Source organism: Pararge aegeria, chromosome 17 (genome assembly GCF_905163445.1).
Source record: "Pararge aegeria chromosome 17, ilParAegt1.1, whole genome shotgun sequence".
Taxonomy (NCBI): Eukaryota; Metazoa; Arthropoda; class Insecta; order Lepidoptera; family Nymphalidae; genus Pararge; species Pararge aegeria.
In genome coordinates this window covers 2,164,140-2,189,232 of record NC_053196.1, presented here as the reverse complement: position 1 = coordinate 2,189,232, position 25,093 = coordinate 2,164,140, and the positions used below count along the sequence as shown (strand labels likewise).

General features: G+C 35.5%; 1 protein-coding gene across 3 annotated transcripts in view; it reads left to right on the top strand.

Annotated features, from left to right (window-relative positions):
• Positions 1-25,093, top strand: part of LOC120630837 (Ig-like and fibronectin type-III domain-containing protein 1) — a 225,004-nt gene that overhangs the window by 105,883 nt on the left and 94,028 nt on the right. For all 3 annotated transcript variants that reach the window (XM_039900132.1, XM_039900133.1, XM_039900131.1), the window contains one exon: positions 21,530-21,594. The gene's annotated coding sequence lies outside the window, so the exon portion shown is untranslated. The remainder of the gene's footprint in view (positions 1-21,529; positions 21,595-25,093) is intronic.

Below are 25,093 nucleotides of genomic sequence, written 5' to 3'. Positions count from 1 at the left end.
GTACTTTTATCAAATAAGAAAATAATTATTATTATTTACTTTACTTTTTATTCTCTATTATCTCTATGATTACCATAGTATATAGCTCTGTTATTTACAAAAACCTTAAATACAGCGCAACTTGTGTTAAATATTAAACTGCTGTAATCGTTGACCCAGAATGTTCCATCTCCCAAATTCACAGGCCGCTGAGCATTATATCAACGGAGAACGATAGTGAACTTGTAAGAGCTAACATATGTACCTACTCTCACATACAACGTGTAAATGAAAACCGAAATATTATTCAGTGGTACATTATTTACTGTATCTGAGACTTGTCTGTGAAACCGAAACACTATTATTGGATAGAAGCAGGCGTTACTTTGCGGAAATCCATGATATATTATTTAAATTAAGCTTAATTTGCTACACTCCGCGAAAAGCAGGAGAATCTGTGTGGTGTAATTTATAATTTCTTCAATCCTTATACAATCCTTATACTCCACACCAAACAAATCTTCGGCAATATACACTCAATTGCGGGTATATTGCCGATTGAGTATAAGGATTAAAGAAATTATAAATTACACCACACAGATTCTCCTGCTTTTTGAGGAGTATAGCAAATTTAGCTTAATTTCGATAATAGAAACACTAATAGTTTTCGAGTAAACCACAGACGTGGTTTTTGACGTGACAACGTCTTATAAATTGGTTTGCCGGGTGACACTTCAAGAAACTGCGTTACGCTCCGCTCACGTTATGCGCTCACAATGAGAGCGAGTGAGAGGCACGCGTCCCTTCCACTCGGGCATGGTTAGCCCGCCTAAGAGCGAGAGAGGCAGACATAAAAAGTGAAAGGCACGCGTCCCTTTGTAGTAAACGCTGTTTCATTGTACGCAAATGTATTGCAAGTTATTGTATGTATATTTGTATATAAATACGTATGTATGTGTAAAGGTAAAAATAAAATTTTGTTAATATGAAATTCAGTGCGAGATTCTTTGTATAAATAAATGTTTTAAATTGTTACTATTATTTCATCCTTCTTCCTACTCTACGAATGAATATTCACATTAAAATTATTTTACCACTCAAAGTCGTTGTCACGTAAAACTTTCGCCCGTATACCGACTTTACAGGCAACCAATTTTTTTACTGAAATAAATCAAATACAGCCTTAACATATTATGCAAAATTAGAATCAAGTGACTCTTGTCACTTTGTTAGCTACGCGTGGCGTAGCGTAGGTACTATGCGCTAGTATATCTTCAATAGGGTCATAAGTAAACGCTTAGAATGTTTTGAATTAGTTTGTATGGTAAAACAAAATATGCTTCTTTTGATTTCGTATTTCTATAGGGCGATTCCTTATGAACTCTTCAAAACCTTACTTATGTACTCTTCAAAAGTATTCCGTTACAAGTTGTATAATACGTGCAAAACATATTATGCTACTTATATTTTAGCGCAGTGGTGAGAGCTAATTAATAAGTGAGAGGTGTCGAATTCGATACCTGGCGGAAAACATTGAGGTATTTATAATTTCTGAATTACCTGTAGTCTGCAAGAAGAAATATCGACAAATGCTAAATATTATCATGGTATGTACCCGTTGAACTATACTTAAGAAAAGTACATAAGTATATTTCATAAGGAAAGCTACCAACAAAGACTTGCCGCTACAGCGTACCCGTACGATGATGCGTAGAAACTGATAAGGTTTAATCTATCTATATAATAGAGAAAGTGTGTGGGTATGTTCCGTATAGGCTCCGAAACGGCTGGATCGATTTCAATGAAACTTTTAGAGAATCTCCAGATTGACCTGGCGAATAATCCTGTAAAGTTTAGTGACGATCGGAGCACTTGTATTTTTGAACTGTAAACTGTCAAATACAGCTTTTATTTGCTATGATAATATTCTATTGTTGGGTGTACATGGGTGTAGATAATGATCTTCACCCGCTCGAGAAGAAAATAGAAGAGAATGAATACGGAGATAAATAAATGATTAAATATATTATGAGACTTAAATGAAAAATTTAATTATGTAAGTTTATTGTTTAATTAAAATAAAGCAAAACCTAGCCCGGCTAAGCGGGCTGGGTACGCTAGTAAAAAATAAATAAACATACTACGACAATACACACATCGCCATCAAGCCCCAAAGTAAGCGTTAGCTTGTGTTATGGGTACTAAGATGACTGATGAATATTTTTATGAATAATGTACATAAATATTTAGAATATACATATATACCCAGACACTGAAACACATTCATGCTCATCACACAAACATTTTCCAGTAGTGGGAATCGAACCCACGGGGCATCGAACTTGCCACGGCCACAGGCCACGGCCTTGAACTCAGAAAGCAGGGTCGCTGCCCACTGCGCCAGTTGGCCGACAAATAAACCCCTGACAGTCAAAGGTAACTTGTAGTAGAGTAAAAAAAAATAGAGCCCAGGACCTCCCACTAAAAAGACTCACCACTGCGCCAGGGAGGTCATACCACCAGGTGGTATTGCAGTAACTAACTTCATCATCATCCCATTACCACCAAACTACATGGCACGGGTCTCCTACTCCTCCAACACAATGAGAAGAGGTTAAGGCTGTAGTCCATCACGCTGGCCCAGTGCTGTTTGGTGGACTCCACACACCTTTGAGAACATTATGGAGAACGCTACAGTCGCTATAAGACTGATGTGAAAGGCATATACTAATTTCGGCATTGACGGTAGGAAAGCCATAGCTTAATTAGTGAAAGCGCTCAGGCCGCGATTGCCCGAGAGTCGCAGGTTCAAATCCTGTCGGTTCCGAAAATTTTTATATGCACTTTAAATTTATAAAATTATTATGGAGAACTCTCAAGCATGCAGGTTTCCACACGATATTTCTTCTCATCGTTGAAGCATATTATGTTATATTTTAACTATTTGAAAAGCCCATAAATTAGACAAGTTAGAAGTGCGTGCTGCTATTTGAACTCGGCCCCCCGAATGTGAAGTCCAAGTCCTACCCACTCCACACCAAACAGATCCTCGGCAATGTACCCTACATTGCCGAGGTACACTGTTTAGTGTGGAGTAGACGAATTGAAGTAATTATAAATTACACCATACAGATTCTGCTTATGTTCGCGGAATATAGCAAATTAAGCTTAATTTTCATTATATATTATGGATTTCCAAAGAAAAGCCTTGCAAAGTAACGCCTGTTTCTATATAATATCCTACCCACTGCGCTATCACCACTTCGTACCGTAAATAAATAAATAATGCAGACATGAAGCCAGCCATACGTACTAGCTTATTGTTTTAGAATCAATAACCATGGTTGCCCGGCGACAACATTGCGTGGCTGACTCACATGAGACATGCTAGTCTTGACCCAGTCGGAATGAGCACAACAAATAATGTTAACACAATAATACGCTTGTCGTGACTTGGGGACAAAATCATCGTTTCTCACCGACATTTTAAGTACATAATGAATAAGAGACAATTACAGAACCACTTAAAATATTCGTACAATAATAAGAAACTTCTATTCTTCTATATCTATAATAGAAATAGCAATATAAAGCTGAATTAATACGAAGTAACAAAAGCTTTAATTATTTTACGAAAGAAATAGATATTCTTAAAGAATTGCGATAATCTAGACTTAACATGTCAAAATTCAAAATTCAAATTAAAAATTTCTTTATTCATGTAGGCCTATCACAGGCACTTATGAAGCGTTCATACATATATTATGTTTACATAATTGTAAGGGGATGGTGATAACTTCGTTCGCCAACTTAAACCGAAAGCTACGAGGGTTCCAAACGCGCCCTGGGCTAAGAAGAGCCCACAACAAACTTGGTAATTTTTTAAGATTTTAAAAAGCCGGGTAATTTTTTTTTGTTATCACCATCTCACAGTAAATTTATATTAGGCTATGAAGCTAGATCAATTCACACCCAAGATTTTTTTTCGTTTAAGTAATCATAATATTATAATAGGATTTTTCTGTAAGCTTACGTTTTATATAAACTTATTGAGAGACATAATTTGTTATAAAATAATATACAATTGCCCTTGAATGAATATGCAATTTTGTGTAGCCTATTTATCTGCAAAACGAGTTTATTTTTGCTTCTAATATTAATATTGTTACAGTCCAGGAATTTTCAATTTAATATTTCTGACATTATCTATTTTGGAATATTTTTTTAATTATTAGGTATTAACTCTTAAAATTGCATTTTTTTAAATTTTATCTGTGTGTTAATTGCAATCAATGCTTTGTAATATTTGCACGCCAGTTAATGGGAATACACTGTCACTTCGTAATTGATATTTAAATAGCATCTATGTAAATGTGTATATTATGCAAATAAAGACTTATTCTATTCTTATAACTTAATTGTAATGGGGCTAAACATCACACACAATTTCAAAACATCTTCTATAAACAGAACATATTGAAGATGTTTTGAAATTTTCTTTGGAGGGCACTCTATTCGGTATTTTTTTAAATTTTTGTCTGTCTTTCTGTTATCTTGGTCGCGCACTACTGAACTAATTCAAATGAAATTTTGCAGGATTTGAGTTCCGAGGTAGGACATTCGATACTTTATATCTCGGAATTTAGCACAGTTCCTTTGCGAGGGGAGGCGAAAGTGTGGTTAATAAAGATATAATATATCTTCTTAAACAACAATTCTCTAATAGATAGAATACAGACAAGAGATAATTAGTGCTAGTATTAAAATAAAATACTATATAATAATATACTAAAGCTAGTTATATAAATATAGATAAGTAGGTATACATGTTAGTTCTTACTCCTCAGTTTTGTTTTGTTATTCTGCTTAGTTTACTATCTGTATCTATTAAATAGTCAAGCTAGTAAATATTTGTATCGGTCTCATGTTTTACACCTATAATTGACAAACATACAGTACATGTTATAATTATATTATTAGAAAAAAAGTGTATGTAAGTGGTTGGTGTAAATAAATAAATAAATAAAGGCTTAGTATAATAACATTAAACGTAAATACTCTCCCTTCAAGACACATTTCGCTGTAGCGTTTTGAAACGTGTAAAAGCGTTGCTCTTGACGTGGGTCGGACGCGGATAACAGTTTGAAACTTTACGCTTAATCCTAGATTGGACTTATCAGTCTAGCCCCACTAAGCTAAATTGAATAGTGCCTTGTTTTAGTTTAACTTATTGGTTTTAAATATCTGGAACGGAGGTTCCCTTTTCTTAAGCGATGATAAGTTTGCACTAAGCTGCCCTTGAATTAATACATTAACTACATATACTTACACAAGCTAAGCGATTTAAAGTTCAAATTCAAAATCAAAAATCTTTTATTTATTTCCTTATCACAGGCACTTACGAGTAGGAGGCGTTCATGCATATAATATGTTACCATTAATGTTAGGTGATGGTGATAACTGCATTCGTTGACTTAAAACTAGAGCTAGGAGAGTTTTTTTTTTTTTTTTTATAAATAAATTAAATATACTACGACAATACACACATAGCCATCTAGCCCCAAAGTAAGCGTAGCTTGTGTTATGGGTACTGAGATAGCTGATGAATATTTTTTTATGAATATAATACACATAAATACTTATAATATACAGATAAACACCCAGACACTGAAAAACATTCATGTTCATCACACAAACACTCTCCAGTTGTGGGAATCGCCCACTGCGCCACTCGGCCGTTCCAAACGCGCCCTGGTTTAAGAAGAGCCAACAACAAACTTAGCCAGATTTTTATCATCACAATCAACACATCACGCAGTCCTCTACTGGACATAGGTCTTTGGAGTTCCAAATACAGCGGTCTTGTGCAGCTTAGGTCCAGCGGCTCCCTGCGATTAGTTTGATGGCATCTGTGCACCTCGTGGAGGGTCGATCAACGCTGCGTTAACCAGTGCGAGGTCGCACTCCAACACCTTGAGCCTCAACTACCATTCTCCGAGCTATTTGTCCTGCCCACTGCTACTCTAGCTTCGATACTCTTTGAGATACGTTGTAAAACTTGGAGGCGTCGATGGTGAGAAAGAGGACTTGACAACAACTGACTGTTAATAAGTGTTGTCAACCTAACGTAATCTAGAATCTGAAGTCATTTCGGGTTCAAACACGCCCTGGTCTAAGAAGAGCCCACAACAAACTATGAAGTGTTTTTTTTTGTTATCTAATGTCAATGTCAATTTTAAATATTTCTTTATTCAAATTGGCACATAGATGACACTTTTGATGCATACATTACATGTAAAATATGACATAGAAGTGAGTTACTAGCGATTACTAAATTCGTTAACTTAACACTAAAGCTACGAGGGTTCCAAACGCGCCCTGGTCTAAGAAGAGCCCACAACAAACTTAGCCAGGTTTTAAAAGTCGGCAGGGTGATTGTGTATCTGACGGGTGGCTTGCGACAGACATAAAACTTGCAATATTGTCATACTATACTAATCACTCAACAATGTCATACTACATAGCCTAGTATTGAAAGGTCAAGTACGTCAATACATAGTATAGGCTTAGCAGATATGTAATGTACTGAAATCCCTAGGAGCTTTTAGGAATTGAATAAACAAGATCGCGAACGGCGTATTTGATAAAAAACCTGTTCATTCTAATATTGCTATCTTGCTCTAACGTATGATGGCGTCCCTGACACTCACCAGGCCCTGTAAAGTGTGAACCATAGATAAAAGATGGTTAAAAAAAACGTGTTGGGCGCCTCTAGAGCCCCCGCTGTACTCAGGATTCTAGATGCAACACCCTCACTACGCCCGGGAGTTACTTTAACATCCCTCGTTTGATTGTAATTCATTCCCGCGCACGTAACGTAAGACATTGCTTTACCCCCTTGCTGAACAATATACTATTTTTGTATGCCAAAGTGACGTTTGACAGCAGCGACGGCGAAGATTTACGCCTGTCGCAAGCCTGTTGTGAGATACGTAACCACCCGGTGACATGGCAGTCAAGAGACAATTTGTAGTGAAATAAACGCGTTTAACAGACATACTCCTAACAATTTAGACAAACTGAGGCACGTCATCACTAGTTTTTTTTATTCCACTACAAGGCTAGCTTGTATTGAATAAAAAATGCGTATGTAAATGTACAGATGGAGTAACGATAAACTTTTGTTCGAGTCCTTTTTTTTATCATGTCTCAATGTCCGCTTTTAATATTACAAATAACACAAGAATTCGTCGCTAGAATAATAAGTTTAGATATCTATTCGTATTATATCCTTTTTGTTTTAACAGAGTAAAATTTCTTTGAAACGTCGGGATATACAGTTTTGGTGTGTAACAAAGCGTTAAAAGGAGAGTGGAAAATTAAACGTTGAAAACAGTTGAATAGAAACTTATAGTATTTCACGAAAGAAGACAAATTGGACCTAGTTGGCGACGCTCCAGAATATAACCATTTTTGATAAAATATTTTGAGAACAAAGCATTTTTGTAATACTTGTAAATTGATATAAAAAAATGCTATAAATACACATCTTCTGCCGAAATTTCATAACATCCCCAGAAAATTCGCAAAATTAATAAACATTCTCATTTCTCTGCGCCATATTATTATACATTGAAAAAAAGCTGACCTACTTCACGGTACATATTTTATTCAAATAAAATGAAATACCAAGAATCGTAGCGGTATTTTTAAACGCGAAAATAAAATATCGGCACACAAAAAAAAAACAAATTTATCCAAATGAATCAGCTGCGAGCGTAATAGAAGCAGTTCGAAATTTAAAATTCCAATCAGAATAGACAACAGGAACCGAACCGATGGCGGGCGGAAAATAGAGCAAGATGGCTGCCATTGAAATGAAAAAACAAAAGAGAATCCTGAATGCTCGCGGCTATAAAAAGGATCACAATGGCGAGTGAAAGCGAACCGGGTAATCAGGACTATGGGGAGACAATAAAGACGCTTCTATTGATATCAGGTGGATATTTATGACCTGTTTCGTTTACTGGCTGTTTAGGTACCTACTGGCTTGTGTTAAAAGAATGGTTTTGCGCACAGAATTAAGAATATACAGAAACCGTGTACCCAACTAATGGTAACCGTTTGTTTTATTGGAATAAAAAGTGGCATGGTTCTCTCCGTCTTATCAGTTAACTCCATGCAAAATCAAGTTTATTGGTGGCTTGGTTAGAGTGGTAAGGAAGGACAAACAAACAATCACACAAACTAATACAGTTAGTTAAAAAGTAACAATTTCAGTCCAAAATCATCAGATGTACAATTGATGTATTCATCGAATTACGAGTAAGAACATACATAAACCGTATTCACGACTTATATTGAAGCATCAAAAACCACTCCACTTTAGTAGTGTTTCTCACACTCTCACTCACTCTCACACCGGTCACTTTATTCCATTTAGCAGTTGACTGTAATTTTACTGCTAATGTTCTACACAATTCTACGCGCACGTCAAAAAAATGTGAGACGTGCGCGGGGCGATAATACGGTTTTTGGACACAATGTACATGCATTTTTGGCCGGATTAGGGTTCGTAACTGAAGGATTTGCTTGCACAGTCGAGCTTGCTTGGACATATGGTGGTCAGTGGCGTCCATAGAGGGTACTCAGTCTCCAGATAGGCATTGGAAGAGTTAAAAAAAGCCTACCCTTAAGTATTTATAACTCGTTCTGGAGATTTTCTTCATTTTATATCATCTGCATACCCTGTGCATACCCTCTATGCACGCCACTGATGGTAGTAAAACAGACCTTACAGGAGCCCAGAGAGCAGGTGTAACTAAAGGCACTTAACATCTACGTTTTAGGTTGATGGAAACAAGGCGGCACTTCGTTTATAGGCGATGGTTTTCCATTTACTATCAGCTTGGTGGAAGCAGTTATAGGCTAGCTGGCTACGTGTCAGGTGACATCCCTTTTGGAGGGCCGTGTTTAAATCCCAGTACCTCTAAAATTTGTAAAGCAATGAAAATATCACTTGCTTTAACGGTGAAGGAAAACATCGTGGGGAAACCTGCATGCCTGAGAGTTCTCAATAATGTTCTCAAAGGGGTTTGGAGTCCATCAATCCGCGCCGACTTCGAATCCCTGCCCGTCTAATATTTGAAAGTCATGTGTGTCTAAAGAAATTAAAATATCACTTGCTTTAACCGTGAAGGAAAACTTCGTGGGGAAACCTGCATGCCTGCGAGTTTTCCATAATGTTCTCAAATGGATTCGGAGTCCGCCAATTCGCACTGAGTTCGGATCCTAGTCCGTCTAATATTTGTAAGTTACGTGTTAATGTAATGTTCTCAAAGGGGTTTGGAGTCCGCACTTGGCATAGCATGGTAGACTAAGCTTTTCTCATCGTTTGCTGTTGACCGGTTATGGGTTGATAAGATAATGTTGACGATGATCAGCTTATTCCGTCAATTTGTGCTACAAAAAAGAGATTCTAATTTGAGAATAATACATTTGAATGGCTCAAAATAACCCCAAGAGATTTCATCAAAAGTCAAAACATTTTAGGAATATTTAAATAAGTGAATGCATAAACTAACATACATACAATATCAAAAAAACCCCTACACGGTCTTTGTGCTGACGTGCGTAAAAATAACGAACCGTGACCATGTTGGTATTGTTCCCCAATTTATTTGGAGCTGCAAATTGTATCGTTAGAAACCCGATAAAGATGGCGGAGTGCCAACTGCATTTGTCTTGTCGTGAAATATAATACTTATGCTCCAACTCCATTGTTTACCGTATATTTTCTACCATTTTCTCTATGACAACAATGTTATGTCAGTTGATTTTTCTTGGAAGATATTTCCGCCTTAATTACAAAAATGTTAAATTTGTTATCAACTTTAGCTATACGGTTTATACGTGAGGGGTATGATACAAAAAATATATACCGCTACAACAATGTGTAGCGCTATATATTTAATAGTATCTACGATTTCCTTCATTTTGACGACCTTTTAGGCAGTCCCAGGTTCGTTTCCCGGCAGGAGCCATTTGAAATTTATAATTTCTGAATTTTCTCTTGTCTGGTCTTGTCTGGTGAGGTTTTGGCCGTGGCTAGTTACCACCCTACCGACAAAGACGTGCCGCTAAGCGATTCAATGTTCCAGTGCGATGTCGTGTAAAAACCGATTAGGGGTATGACTACCATACTCCCTAACACGTTAGCCCGCTACCATCTTAGACTGCATCATCACTTACCAGATAAAATTGCAGTAAATGTAACTTGTAGTGGAATAAAAAAAATGATACCTGTAATAAACATAAAGTAATATCCTTTTATTTTTCTATAGATGTAAGTCAAGTTCCAAAATTACCTGTTTACAAAATTTTTTTAGTCATACACCAAAATAACAAAAAGACAGCTAAAAATAAAATAGCAATATCACAAGACCCAATTCATTGTCCACGAATTACCAAACATATAAAAAAATAGGGCACAGAAATTAAAAAAGAAATTTAAGTTATTACAGAAATAAAAAAATATTCATCACTTATAATGCTACTTGTATTATAAGTGATGAATTTTTTTATATATTAATATTTAGTTTTATTTTTTTTCTATCTTTCAATACTTTATAGCAGCATCGCAGTGCTATCGTGTCGCTAAACGTAAATTTGGGGTAAGGGTAATTGAAACTTGAAAGGGTAAAATAGCTACTGGAATTGCGTAGGACCATAAACTTATCTTACCCTTGAATGGGGCTGTGTAGAGAAACTTTTTTACGAGGCCTAAAATTTATTCTTTCGTGTTACTAAAGCTTTATTTTATGTTAAATTGTGAGGTGCGTGTGTTACCTTATTTAAACTTAATTTAGTTTTGTTTTACTGCTCTTGTAATTAATGTTCGAACATATGGTGTGTAATTCAAAATTCAAAATTCAAAAATGTTTTATTCATGTAGACCTTATCACAGGCACTCATGAAGCGTTCATACATTTATCATGTTACACTAATGTTAGTGATGGTGATAACTGCATTCGTTAACTTAAAACTAAAGCTAGGAGGGTTCCAAACGCGCCCTGGTCTAAGAAGAGCCCTCAAAAAACTTAGCCAGGTTTTTTTTTGTTATCACCATCTCACAGTCTAGTTAATGCTGAGCTATGAAGTAATTTGGCTGTGTGTGGAATTAGACTGTTTGTTACTGTATTAGGTAAAATCCGATTCGCTGACCAAAGGATGAATTTCACCACGCTTAGTCATGGCTCCGTTTGATATTTATTCCCGTTCCCCTGGGAACTAAGACATAAAGAGCATATTTTAACATTACATTACGTAACAAGTAAAGCAAAGATGTGTCATCAAAAAATCATATCATTAATTTTGAAGCGTATGCGAACTATAAGATACGAAATTTTTATTTAGGTAATTCTCAATTTCAAGCGGTAATATCCCAGTGGGTAGGAGCTCGTCTTCTCTTTCGGAGGGCCAGGTTCAAATCCCAGCACGCAAAGCAAGTTATATGAGTTTTTTAAGTAATTAAAATATCACTTGCTTCAACGGCGAAGGAAAACATCGTGAGGCATGCCTGAGAGTTCTCGATAATTGTCACAAGGGTGTGTGGGGTGGGCCAGCGTGGTGGAATACCGCCTTAACCCTTACTCATTGTGGGACCCGAGCCCTGTTGTGGGACGTAATGGCTTGATAATGATAATAAACAAATTATAACACAATTCCTGAATTACTATGTAAACGAAAAACAACGTAGATATCTAGTTTCATTCACAATGTATGCAAACATGAATTTTTGAATTTTCATTTCCCGAAAAAGTGTAGTTGACACCGAGTACAGCGGAGATTCAAATTCTGTCGCACTGACTTCATTAAAATTAGCGTTTGCATACACTTTAAATTGTAAATTCGTCCCGTTTTGACCGAAATAAAAAATATCCACAGAATTAAGAACCATAACTCGGCCTCCCCGAAAGTAAAGTCGCTGGGCTATCACCGTTTTTTTCAAAACAGTATTATATGACAAATCATAACTACCAGGCCTAATCTTAATTCACACTCCGATAAATATTACATCAATAGACATAACGAATTCGAAGTTGTACGAGCGGGAAAGTTTCGCCAAGTTGAGGTTTTGTCTAGCGAGCTCTGAATGAATACAATTTGTTTAACAAGTTCCGATACCTCCTGGAGACAATAATGGAAAGGAACAAAGGACATGGTTTTATTTTATAAGAAAAGATAATAGTTAGGTATTTGTGATACAAGTGCGCAAAAGTAAAAACCAGTTCTTAACACTTTCAGTGTTATTTATAACAGACTAGCTGTGGCCCGCGACTTCGACTGCGTTTGATTTTGTTTTTTGATGTGGCATTAAATTTAGTTGTAGAAAAAAAAATTAAAGTATTCAGTATTGCTTAGCCGATGAGGGGTTTGCTGTTGTCCGCTGAGGAGTTCTGTCCTCTATCTCCAACCACAGTTTGGGCAAAATGAATCACATATTATAACCTCTATAGTACAAATATAATTATTTAAATCGGTTATAATTTGTCGGAGTTATGGTGTAAAGTCGTCAAACACTCATCCCCTCTCCCAAAGGAACCGAGCTTAATGTCGGGATAAAAAGTATCCTATATTACTTCTAACACTTCCTAGAATATGTGTACAAAGTTTCATGAGGATCGCTTAAGTAGTTTTTGTGTGAAAGCGTAACATACAAACTTACATTGACATTTGTAATATTAGTAGGGATAGGGATGTACACAATACTAAATCTAGGGTTATTCAAGGTGCAGATAAACAAATTGCAACGACCCTGCTTTCTGAGTCGAGGCCGTGTGTTCGATTCCCACTACTGTAAAATGTTTGTGTGATGATCATGAATGTTTTTAGTGTCTGGTTGCTTATATGCATATTCTAAGTATTTATCAATCAATCAATCAAAAATACTTTATTGCACACAAAAAAAAATAAAAGAGACAAAAACTACAAAGGTACAATTAAATTTGTGTAACAAAGGCGGCCTTATCGCTTATAGTGATTTCTTCCAGGCCACGATTACGAGGAATTGGCTCACATATGAATCCTTATAGCGGTGCGCAAAACTCTAAGAATATACATACATATTATTAATTACAAAAGTTACAAAAACAGTACATATATAAAATAAAATAAAATACTATATGGTAAAATAACTAATATTAAAACTATATATAATAATGTTATCGGGACAGAAAGTAAATGTGGAATATAATAATCAAACTTACAGTGTTAAATAATAATTCTTTAGACGAGTCTTAAAAATACTGTGTGATTTAGTGTAACGAATGTCACGTGGAAGATCATTCCACAATTTTTATGTATATTATTCATAAAATTATTCATCAGTCATTTTAGAAACCATTACACAAGCTATGCTTACTGTTGGGTTAGATGGCGAGTAAACAAATAAATATACTACGAAAATACACAGTCGTAGTATATTTATTTATTTATATTATCGGAATATGTGAAAAGTTTGTGAGCTACTTTCCACGCATGTACCTAAAGTGAGACGTGCGCGGGGCGTTTTCACAGTTTTTGGTAACAAAGCACTGCATGCAATAATGCCTGAATGAGGGTTTTGTGTGCTCTTAATTCTGTGGATCTAAACTAACGAGGAAAAATTTACATCTGCAATTTTTATTAGAACGGTAAGCATTAACATTCAAGAAATCACTAGGTCATTCAATCTCAACAGAACTTTATTATGCGGTCATTTAAGTTATACTGTCGTATAAAATAATGTTTTACGACATAATAATTTTTCAGTGCCAGTTCAGTTCCAAGGAACGCGACAAATGCAATAAAATGGTTCTAATCTCGAAACTCAATTTGCCACATAAAAGTTTCTTCGGTAGATTTATTTAAGTGGTCTTTAAGCTCAGTGTCTCTAGGTCTTACTGTTGCGTTGACATTGTCGGATGTGATATTACGTTACGTATGTTATTGCTGAGCTGTATGTGAGCCTTGTTATCGAACACTGTTTGAACCATATATCATCAGTATCACCATGGTTGCCAGATGGTCGGGAATTGGCGGAATTCTCCCGAATTTTTGTATTTCTTCCCGACTCCCGACAAAGCAAATAATCTCCCGAAAAACAAGTTCGATAATTTTAAGTATACATTTTCGCAAAACGAAACTTGCAAACAACACACAAAAAAAATTACAAATACTTATGGCAAGAACAAAAACAATAAACGTGCTCATTCGGTTCTTATCTTATGTATCACAAATACCTACTGTTTTTTTTCTTGTTAAATCAAAAATATGTTTGTTTACTTAATATATTAAGTATAATTAATATTATTAACTTATTTTTTTATTTTTCCCGACCAAAGCCCGATAACAGGAAAAATCGATCTGGCAACCCTAGACTATCACCAGCAAAAGCACAATTCAAGTTTGGTCTTTAAGCATTGAGTTATTCAAAGCTTGAGATTAGATTGCTCTATTTTGTTTTTTAATATTAGTTACAGTCTTACATCCATCGTTTCCATTCCACTACCGACCCGCTATAGGGCACAGGAGTTATCTCAAAATAAGAAGATTTTGGGCCGTAGTCCACCACGCTGGCGAAGTTCGGATTGGTGGACTTTTGAGAACATTATAGAGAACTCTTATTCCCGTTCTCATTAAGCATTTGATTAAGGTGATGTCTATAGAAAAAAAAATCAAAATTAAAAAAAAAAAATTGTTTGTATCACTAACATTAGTGTAACATGTTAAATGTATGAACGCTCCATAAGTGCCTGTAATAAGGTCTACATGAATAAAACATTTTTGAATTTGAATTTTGTATTAATTTTTAGAATCCTTCCAAACTTCTTAATTCATTATGCCGCACAAAACTGCATTAAAAAAAAACCGTATAATTACAAAGTATACTTGATAATATTTAAGTTTTTCATATTCGTTTCACTCGTTATATTTTATACCGAGCGTATTACGAATTTTTTACAAATCCCATTTATTTTTATGGGATAAATACTAAACTACGTTACTGCCTACTACTAGTTGAAAGGATTCAACTTACCCCATGCCAAAAATCAAGTCAATTAGTTGTTTAGTTAGGGCGTAACAGTTCATCGCGGGCGGTCATTTTAGTATACCGACAGTCCTCTGTGCGGAGCATGCATGGAGGACGATGAAACACCGACTCACGTATTGCTCCGATGTAGAGGAGTAGCAGAGCAACGCGCAGCATTCCTTATCTCCCCGGAATCACTCCCTGAAGCACTTGGCGACCTGGGCGGCCTGCTAAGCTTCTGGAGTGAGCTCAGCTGGCTGGAGTGACCCAGCGGGAAGCCGTACAACGGAAGGTTCCGGCCGACCAAGTACGGAGACAAGCCCAGGGAAAGAAGAAGAAGGGCGTAAAAGAAGGACAAACCAACACACTCTGACATTTATAATAAGTATGGATTGTAAAGACAATATTTGCGTCACTTTGAACGGCATTTCTTAGCGTTTCAAGATACTTGTTTATTGTCTTAGTTACAGAGTATACTCAGTGGCGTGCATAGAGGATATGCACACTGCACAGGTCTTTATATAATATGAAGAAAATATAAAGTCCGAGTTTTATAAAACTTAAGGATTAGCATTGTAAGAGTTTTTAAAAGCCTACTCTTAAGTATTTATAACTCGTACTGGAGATTTTCTCCATTTTATATCATCTGCATACCCTGTGCATACCCTCCATGCACGCCACTGAGTAAACCACTTAGTAATATTTAAGTTTTTCATATTCGTTTCGCTAATTTGCGTCATTTTTAACGGCATTTCTTAGCCTTTCAAGTTGTAGGCTTGTTTAAGCCCAATCCACAACGGCGGGTGCTATAAAAGGTTTGTAATCTCGGAATTCAATTTGTCACACAAAAGATTCTTTAGTGGATTTATTTAAGTGGTCCCAGAGCTCAATGCCCCAAAAGGCGTTAGCGTGGGTTGAAATAGATGAAGGGCTGAAGTTGCTCAAGATTTTTCTGGTACATTTTATTTCACAAGATTTCTCTTGCTAACAGATGTGACAATTATCTATTTCTCTGGGTGTGTAGTTATTGATAAAAATACCATTGAAAAGTATGTTGGGTTTTGCATTATTTATTCTCATTCACACACATACAATATATTGTCAATATATTATATTTTGTTTGTGGTTGTAATTTTATGCGTGTAGGTATAATACACTACGCACTAAATATGCAACAACAAATAAATAAAATAATAACAATGTATTTGCAAATAAGTAATATTTATTGAGTAGTTGTACAGTTTTAAACTGTGCATGTTTTTATTATTGTATGTACTATTTGCCATATTTTATCCGTATTAGATTTTAACGGGGTTTTATAGTTTTAAGTAAAATCTATAAATTAGGTATTAACTTCAAGGTTCAAAAAATAATTATTAATATATATATATATATATGTATATATATATATATATATATATATATATTTGCAAGCAAAATTACTAACATTGATATTTATACATTAAATATAAGACGTATTTTTATATATTATCTGACTATTTTTTTTCTACGACAACGTTCATGTTTTCCCGCCGAGACATCGAGCCATTTCCACCTATTAAATATCCAACACTGCAAGATTTTTTCAAATAAGACTCGTAGTTCCTTAGATCATCGCGTTCAAGTAAACAAACTAACAAACTCTTCAGCTTTATATACTTATTACTGTAACAAGATAAGATTATCAACTTGCAATTTATCAGTACAGTTATATCTAAAAATATTTAAACGATTCTTCTGTTTTGAAGTCCACGGTAATGGACATGATGTCCCATATTTGTGCTTCACAACCACCACTTACCACCACCAGTTACCACTCTTAGATTTCACACAACACGCATTATGTAATTGGGCCTCACAAGCAGAGTAAAAAAAAATATGTTCTCGTGTCAGCATAAGTTTTAGATTCAATATTAAAGAACTCAATTTCGCTGAAAGCATTCAAAAGTGTCGAACAATCCCCCAAAAACAATAACCATCGACAATCATAGAATAGAGCCATAGCTCCCACGTTTCCATAAAACCAGAAACAATAGAGCGATCCGCTCAACCCCCGAATCTAATTCTGAATCATTTATTCAAATCGCGCTCATAAAAGTTTACGTCTTGAATTCCTATTCGTTGGCAAGTGTACCGTTTTCCAAAGAAAATGTACAAAGTTATGCGTCCATTCATGAATAAAAACAATAAACAAACCTCATTTTTAAATCTTCGAGACTACTTTTTAATATATAATACGTCATTGCGTAATGCACTTTAAATCAATAAGTAGGTACAGTTAGGTAAAATTAATTGTGGGATTGAGTATACGCTTTTATAATATGATTCCTGAGGTGATTTTGGACCTACCAATGCATAAGTTTAGTTAAAACACATTTATTACAGCGAGGTTACTATACAATTGATGATTTTTTTGATAACAAGGTTGCTTGGAAGCATACGGCTTCGCTTTCATCTCTCACAAGATAGAAAAATAAATGTTAAAATATAAATTGTTGATGTTGAAAAAGAGCAACTGCTGAGTTTCTTTCTGGCTTCTTCTTGCTAGAATCTGCCTTCCGTACCGGTGGTAGAGTCACTACAAACAGACAGACTTGACGTTTCAAAAATGCTTACATTAGGCCAGGGAATTTTTTTGAATTTTGAAAGTGCAGTCGAAGTTCTACCATACCTACCACTTTTTATTTTTTCCAATATTCGTTGTCCATTGTTACCCTGGTAGTATGATAAATAATTAAAATCAATATATTAAACAATAAATATATCTCCATTGGAAAACGTAGAACCTTCCGCAGTTAAAGCACCGTTATCAAAAACCTGTCATCGATATAAAACAACACGATTTATGGTATGGTATGAAACTCGAGACGTTTTCTACTTTCCTATAATAGAAAAACTTTTGCTTCCCCGCAGTGGCACGAAAGTATCTGTTTGATTTGGTAAAAGAATAGGTATCTTCCCGAAAACACTTCGGGAAATCGGGACATACCGCAGCGAAACTTTTGTATTGGTGATGTTATTCCTTTTTTACTTGTCTGTGCGTAATGTTATCCTTCGCGAAGTGTGGATTGGAGGAATACAGACGATAAAAAAAAGTTGTTATACACAGTTGCGCGCATTGCGAGGGTACGCACAGGGTATGATATTTTATATCATCTTTAAAATTTAATAGAATCTCGAGATTTATAAATACTTAATGGTAGGCGTATTATAACTCTTAAGGTGGGGTCCCACGGCCCGTGTTATCGGATGGATTGCCTGGTGTTATGGATGCCTGTGCGTCGGATTACGTTTCACGCCTAGTTGTTCCCAAGGTGTGTGTCAGCCTGTACCGGCCTCAACTCGAATATTAAATCGTTCGTCCAGTCCATCATGTGCGTGTAAGCGCACGCGCCGCCGCAGGTAAAATCAATGAGTTAGAACCGACGCAGGCGCGCCCGCACAGGCCACGGCAGGCACCGTCTTACAATGCATATCCTTAAGTTTTTTATAACTCGTACTGGAGATTTTCTTCATTTTATATCATCCGCATACCTTCTATGCACGCCACTGGTTATACCTATAAGGTAACGTAGGCAACCTTCTCATTCTGAGAGAAGCAGTGGCGTGCACTGAGTTGTTTACCAGGGTAGGCATACTGCAAGAAGATTGCATTAAACGGCAAAAACCCTCCTCCTATATCAGTTATATATCAACTTTAGGGTAGGCAGTGCTGTTGTGCATATATGAAGTGCACGCCACTGGAGAAAAGACCCTTGTGCCCTTTAGTAGGCCAGTAATTGCAATTCCTTAGAATCGTAGGTATCTATCATCTGACAGATTTATAACCACCAACCATAGAATTAGGAGCAACCAGAAACCATGTACACGACTATTATTGAAGCATCAACAATTTTATACATTTAAGATCTCACCTAGATCGAAACTGCAACGTTTCCTACTAGATGACGCTACAGTCCCTATAAAACTGATGTAAAAGGCATATACTAATTTCGGCATCGACGATAAAACAGACCTAGCTTAATTGGAGAAAGCGCTCAGGCCTCGATTGCCAGAGAGTCACAGGTTCAAATCCTGTCGGTTCTGAAAGCTTTATCGTTAACTCTAATTCTTCTACGGATCTCTTCGTTTCCGATTTCATCGCGTAGAGATACTCTTGGCATAGCTCTCTACATCGACCGCTGAGTGACTTTCCTTATAAGGCACATAGTAAAAGACCACATTTCAGATTTTTAAGTCATCACTGACAAATGGTCCTCCTTTAAGGGTATCTACCTCTATAATTTTAAAGTAACGGAATTTAATTCGATGGTGGGTACAAACCTCATCAGAGAATCCTAAGGTATCGAATGTGGAGTACAATTGATTATTGAAAGGGGTAACTACTGTATTTACAAAGCAATAGAAAATAAACCTATATTAGTTCCAAAAATAAACCTCCTGGGACTCCTTTCCTAAGGCTTAGTTCACCATTCAAGATGGCCAGTTTAGAAAAACGCAAATTTATTCACACGATAGATAAATAGTAAATAGTTTCTATAAACTGTATTGGTGCAGATATACATGATATGCAGCACGTGTACGTCAATCGTAAAGTGTAAGTAAATAATAATCGACCGTGCCAATCAAATGTTCCTACAAGTGAAATCTGTTGCTCGGTTGCTGCGTGAAAGAGGTGCAAACAACCAATCACACTGTCACCTTTATAATATGTACCTAAAGTGATTTAGGAATGGCGTGGCGGAAAAGAGCAACTGCCGAGTTTCTTGCCGGCTTCTTCTCGGTAGAATCTGCCTTCCGAACCGGTGGTAGAGTGACTACACACGGACAGACTTGACGTTTCATAAGTGCTTGTATTAGGCCTACTTGAAATAAATGAATTTTGAATTTTGAATTTTGCGTGTGACCGTACCCTAAATTAGTATTTCAACTATAAATTTTACCCCACCCTACATCGCAGCCCACCACGCTAGCCCAGTGCGTATTGGTGGACTCACACCTTTGAGAACATTCAGTAGAACTCTCAGGCATGCAAGTTCCCTCACAATGTTTTCCTTCACCGTTGAAGCAAGTGATATTTTAATTACTTAAAAAAAATGATAGTTGAAATAAAATTGCCATTATACTTTTAGAGCAATAGTACCATGACTCTATCACGAAAACAAGCGTTAGGATGAGGAAAATATGATGTCTAAAATATCGGAATTTGTATGTATAATAGACCATATATATCATGGAAATGAGAAAACAATTATTCAATTGTTATGGAAAAAAATATTGTGTAGTATAAGTTCGTGTGAACGTGGCCTAACTTAGTTTTGTGGCACTCAATGTGGGGTAAAATTGATTGTTGAAACGGGTAAAATTGCGACTACAGTAATAAAGTAATAGAAATAAATAGGCATCGAACCTAACCCTCCGGTGACCGCGGGCACACGATGCTATCGCGATAACAAACGTTGGGGTAAGGAAAATTGATTGTTGGAAAGGGTAAAATTGGCGCTGAAAATGTAAAGTAACTGTTAAATTATGTAATTCTCAATACCTCAGGGGTACTGCTTGCCTACTAGTTCTTTAGTACTAGTAATACCAAGAAACAAAATACCTTGCGATCTGTAGCAAGAATATGTTTGCTAACTAGGTGAACCAACGAGACTATTTTATGTTTTAGATGTAGTTAAAAAAAAAAAGTTAAATAGTTCGACGGCCGATTGGCGCAGTTGGCAGTGTCCCTGCTTTTTGAGTCCAAGGCAGTGAGTTCGATTCCCACATACTGGAAAAATGTTTGTGTGATGAACATGAATGTTTTTCAGTGGCTGTGTTTAAAGTATTTTAAATGTATATTGTACATAAAAAATATTCATCGGTCATCTTTGTTATCATAAAGTTACACTTACTTTGGGACTAGATGGCGATGTGCGTTTTGTCCGTAATATACTTATTTATTTAAATTTTGTTCCGAAAATTATTATATGCATTATAAATTTATAAAATTCGTAATTCCTCGTAGTGTAGGTAGAAACACTAATAAAAAAATATATAAGTATCTTGTGTTCTTCTGTTGTTCGATATTAGAATAAATATAAAATGCATCGCCATTGAAGATACAAACTCAACGCGTCACGTTTTTGACATTTTAATTTTAACTTCATTTTGGTAAAAGATAAGGCATGGTGACCTAAGAGGAAACAACTACGTTATATAGTTTCACAATGAAAAAGGGTAGAAGACAAGAAATAATTTTCATACAGTACAGTAATTCGAACACAAAGCGCGACAACAAGTCACGCTTTATTTTCGAAATTCAAACTAGACAACAGTAATGAACTTTCTTAGTAATTTTCTAAAGAGGTTCTTTTTTTTAATTCAAATTAATGTTCTGTTCGTACCCAGTCCGTGTGATGTTATGCGTTTTCTTTTTACGTATGAAATTTCATATTTCCACGCGTTTGAGAAAATATATTTTCCTTGTTGCAGGTCTCGTATGAAAGCAGGACGCAAGGCAGTGTCAACAGAGCGGGTGTGAGCCCCTAACTACAAAGGTAATCTTTATATAAACAAATAAATAGATAAATAAATATACTACGACACTACACACATGACCATCTAGTCCCTAAGTTTCACAAACTGTTACAGGTTACTTAGACGACTAATAAATATTTTTATGAATAATATAAATAAATACTCATAGTATAAATAAATACTCATAGTATAATTATTAACACCCAGACACTGAAAATTCATTCATTCATTCACAAACATTTTCCATTCCATTCGAAATGCCAAATCAACAGCTTTTCACGAAATGCTTATGTGATCACCTAATTTTATATAAACGGTATTTACTTATCGCTAAATATTTCAAACTTTTTTTATTGTCTGTCTGATTGTTTCACTGCATCTCCAAAACAGCTTGACCGATTTCAACGGAACTTTCACCTTCAGGGAGTTGGATAGGGAACTTTTCTTATGTAAATCCTTACCTAGAAGGACAAAATGGGTGTTTTGTAGCTTTATGAGAGTCCAATGTCTTCTAAGTTAGTCAGGTAGGTTTTTCTTGGAACATAACTATCTTGTTAATCTAGTGGATCACTGGGAGTTTAAACCACCCAAGAGCTATAGAGCATGAGCCCACCACGCTGCTCTTAGGTTTTAACGATTATTATCAAACGTCAGTGATAATAAGCAGGACAGACAAAACAAACTTCATAACTCGAAGCTGGTGCTGAGATTTTTTTACAAAAACCTTGACAACCAAATTTTTGAGTTTTTTTTTCCACCACAAAATAACAAATAATGAATTATTTATTATTTTAGTAATAACTTCTTTATTCTTTATTAATAAACCAACGAAAAATATATTTTTCTAGGGAAATAATAATTACAAACTAAAATTAATATTTACAACAAATATAAGCCGTCTAACTGTTCACTTATGGGCATGGTACCTAAAATGCTGGCGTTATTGCCCCTTTGAATTGCTAGACTTAGCCAAATAATTAAATTTTAGTTTGTAATAATAACTTAAAGAAAAAATTAAATTTGTTAATTTTTGAACCGAACCGAGACTCAAACCTCTCTTGAGTATGCAAACCAATTTACCAAAAATACCGCTACTATACTTATTGCGGCTGTATCTAAAAATAAACTGAACGCCCAAAAAAATATTTCGCCCTTGTAACTTTTAAGCGAAATAACCAATTTATACGGCTCAGATTCAAAGCAAAGAAAAACCATTATCCCTACATCGTACATAAGTACATAAGGAAAAACAATCCGACCAAATAAATCCGTCACAAGCAAACGGGAGCGGTCGCCTTAAGGGCCCACTTTAACGTATTTATGCGACTTTTATTAACCCGTAAGTGAGAAACTATCGATGCCGCGAAGTTTACTGCATTGACAGTGTTTCGCTGTCTTTATAGTGAACATTCGACGGCCGAGTGGCGCAGTAGGCCGCGACCCTGCTTTCTGAGTCAAAGGTCGTGGGTTCGATTCCCACAACTGGAAAATGTTTGTGTGATGAACATGAATGTTTTTCAGTGACTGGGTGTTTATCTGTATATTATAACAGACAAACACAGACAGTAAGTATTTATGTGTATTATATTCACAAACAAATATTCATCAGCTAACTTAGTACCAAACACAAGCTACGCTTACTTTGGGGCTAGATGGCGACGTGTGTATTGTCGTAGTTTATTTATTTATTTATTGATATTGAAATATTGTTTTTACAGCAAAAAGAAATAGTTTCGTTTGGAGAATTAATCATGATTGAAAACAACTTTTAAGTAAATCACGTCAGCACTCTTCACTTTATAATAAAATACAAAAAGTCATACGAAGATCTTGCTTTTAGAATCTTAATTTAAAAAAAAACTTAAAAGTAATATAATTAATTCTTTTGTCTTTTCGAGCTTGAAATCAAAAAATTATTAAAAAAAAAATAATTGAAACTATTCAATTGATTTAAGATTGTAGTTTAATTTATGTTTATAAATTTTGGGCACTGAATCAATAATTTAATACTTAAATTAGAAAAGTAATTTCAATAAATAAAAACAGATGACTGTGTATGAACTGCAAAACCTCTAAAAAGCCTCGACCTAAGAGGTGTTTTAGGAAATGAAAAAAAATTATAAATAAAATGAAAAAACTTCATAACTCAGAAATAAAGCGTCAAAATATGTTATTTAAGGATTATATTCAACAGATGGCACTCTCATAGCGATGGTACGAATTTCATCGGGTTTTCTCATGTGGCACAAACAGCTTTACTACTATTGGATAGAAGCAGGCGTTACTTTGCGGAAATCCTATATATTATCAAAATAAGGCTTAATTTGCTATACTCCGCGAAAAGCAGGAGAATCTGTGTTGTGTAATTTATAATTTCTACCTTCATATATATTAAAATATTATATTTTATTATAATTTCTACGTTCTTATACTTCTAACTTAACATTGTTAACTTAACAATTAATCATTGTAAAGTCAACATCTCCTGAGGATGCTCCGGTTTCGGAGCGAAACGTGCGTAGAGGGTACATTGCTGAAGATCTGTTTGGTGTGGAGTATAAGGATAGAAGAAATTATAAATTAAACCACACAGATTCTCCTGCTTTTCGCGGAGTATAGCAAATTAAGCTACACTAAAAAAAGTTTTAGTGTAGTTTTCTATTTTACTTTTGTCGATGTAATTTTGCTATCCTTCATTAAAAATCAACACATTAAAATTTTTATTCCATATTTCACTTCAAACATACCCCCTTAAGAGCGTCGCGATGCCGAGTAATTTGGTTTATTTGCCCTTAGACCACGTCCACATGGTTCCTTCGGTACACAGCTGAGTATTATTATTGCCGCTTCAAAGCGTACAAAAATACAAAACGAGTACACTTTGAACTTTATAAATCCAGAATTGTACACATTTTAAATACATGAACGCTGGAGTTTCTTGTTGATATTTGTACATTAATGCGTTGATAGCCTATTGGAATGGGGTAAAGCTTCAGCTTACATTTCCGAGGGCTTTTCGGAGCCATGTGCGTCTTAAGCAAGATCCTACATCGCGCTATCAAAGTTTTTGCAAATGAGGACCATATATACAACTTTAAAAAAAAATACCACTCCCGTCTCTCGATCCACGAGCTCTCATCACCATCTTGGTAGTTGGAGAATCCCAGAACGCACCTCTAACTTTGTAAAGTTATATGCGTTTAAAATATCACTTGCTTCAACATTGAAGGAAAACATCGTCAGGAAACATGCATGCCTGAAAGTTATCCATAATGTTCTCAAAAGTGAGTTGAAACCACCAACCCATAAAGGACCAGCGTGGTGGACTACGGCCTTAATCCCTTCTTACTATGGGAGAAGACCCTTGCCCTGTAGTAAGCCATTAATGGGTTGATATGATGATGATTATGATAAAAGAGACACAAACACAAAAACAAACATAATGTAAACATTGAACTGTTTATAACAGTTAATATAAAAATTTAAAAAAACATATTAATTTTTTTGCTCTTTAATTTG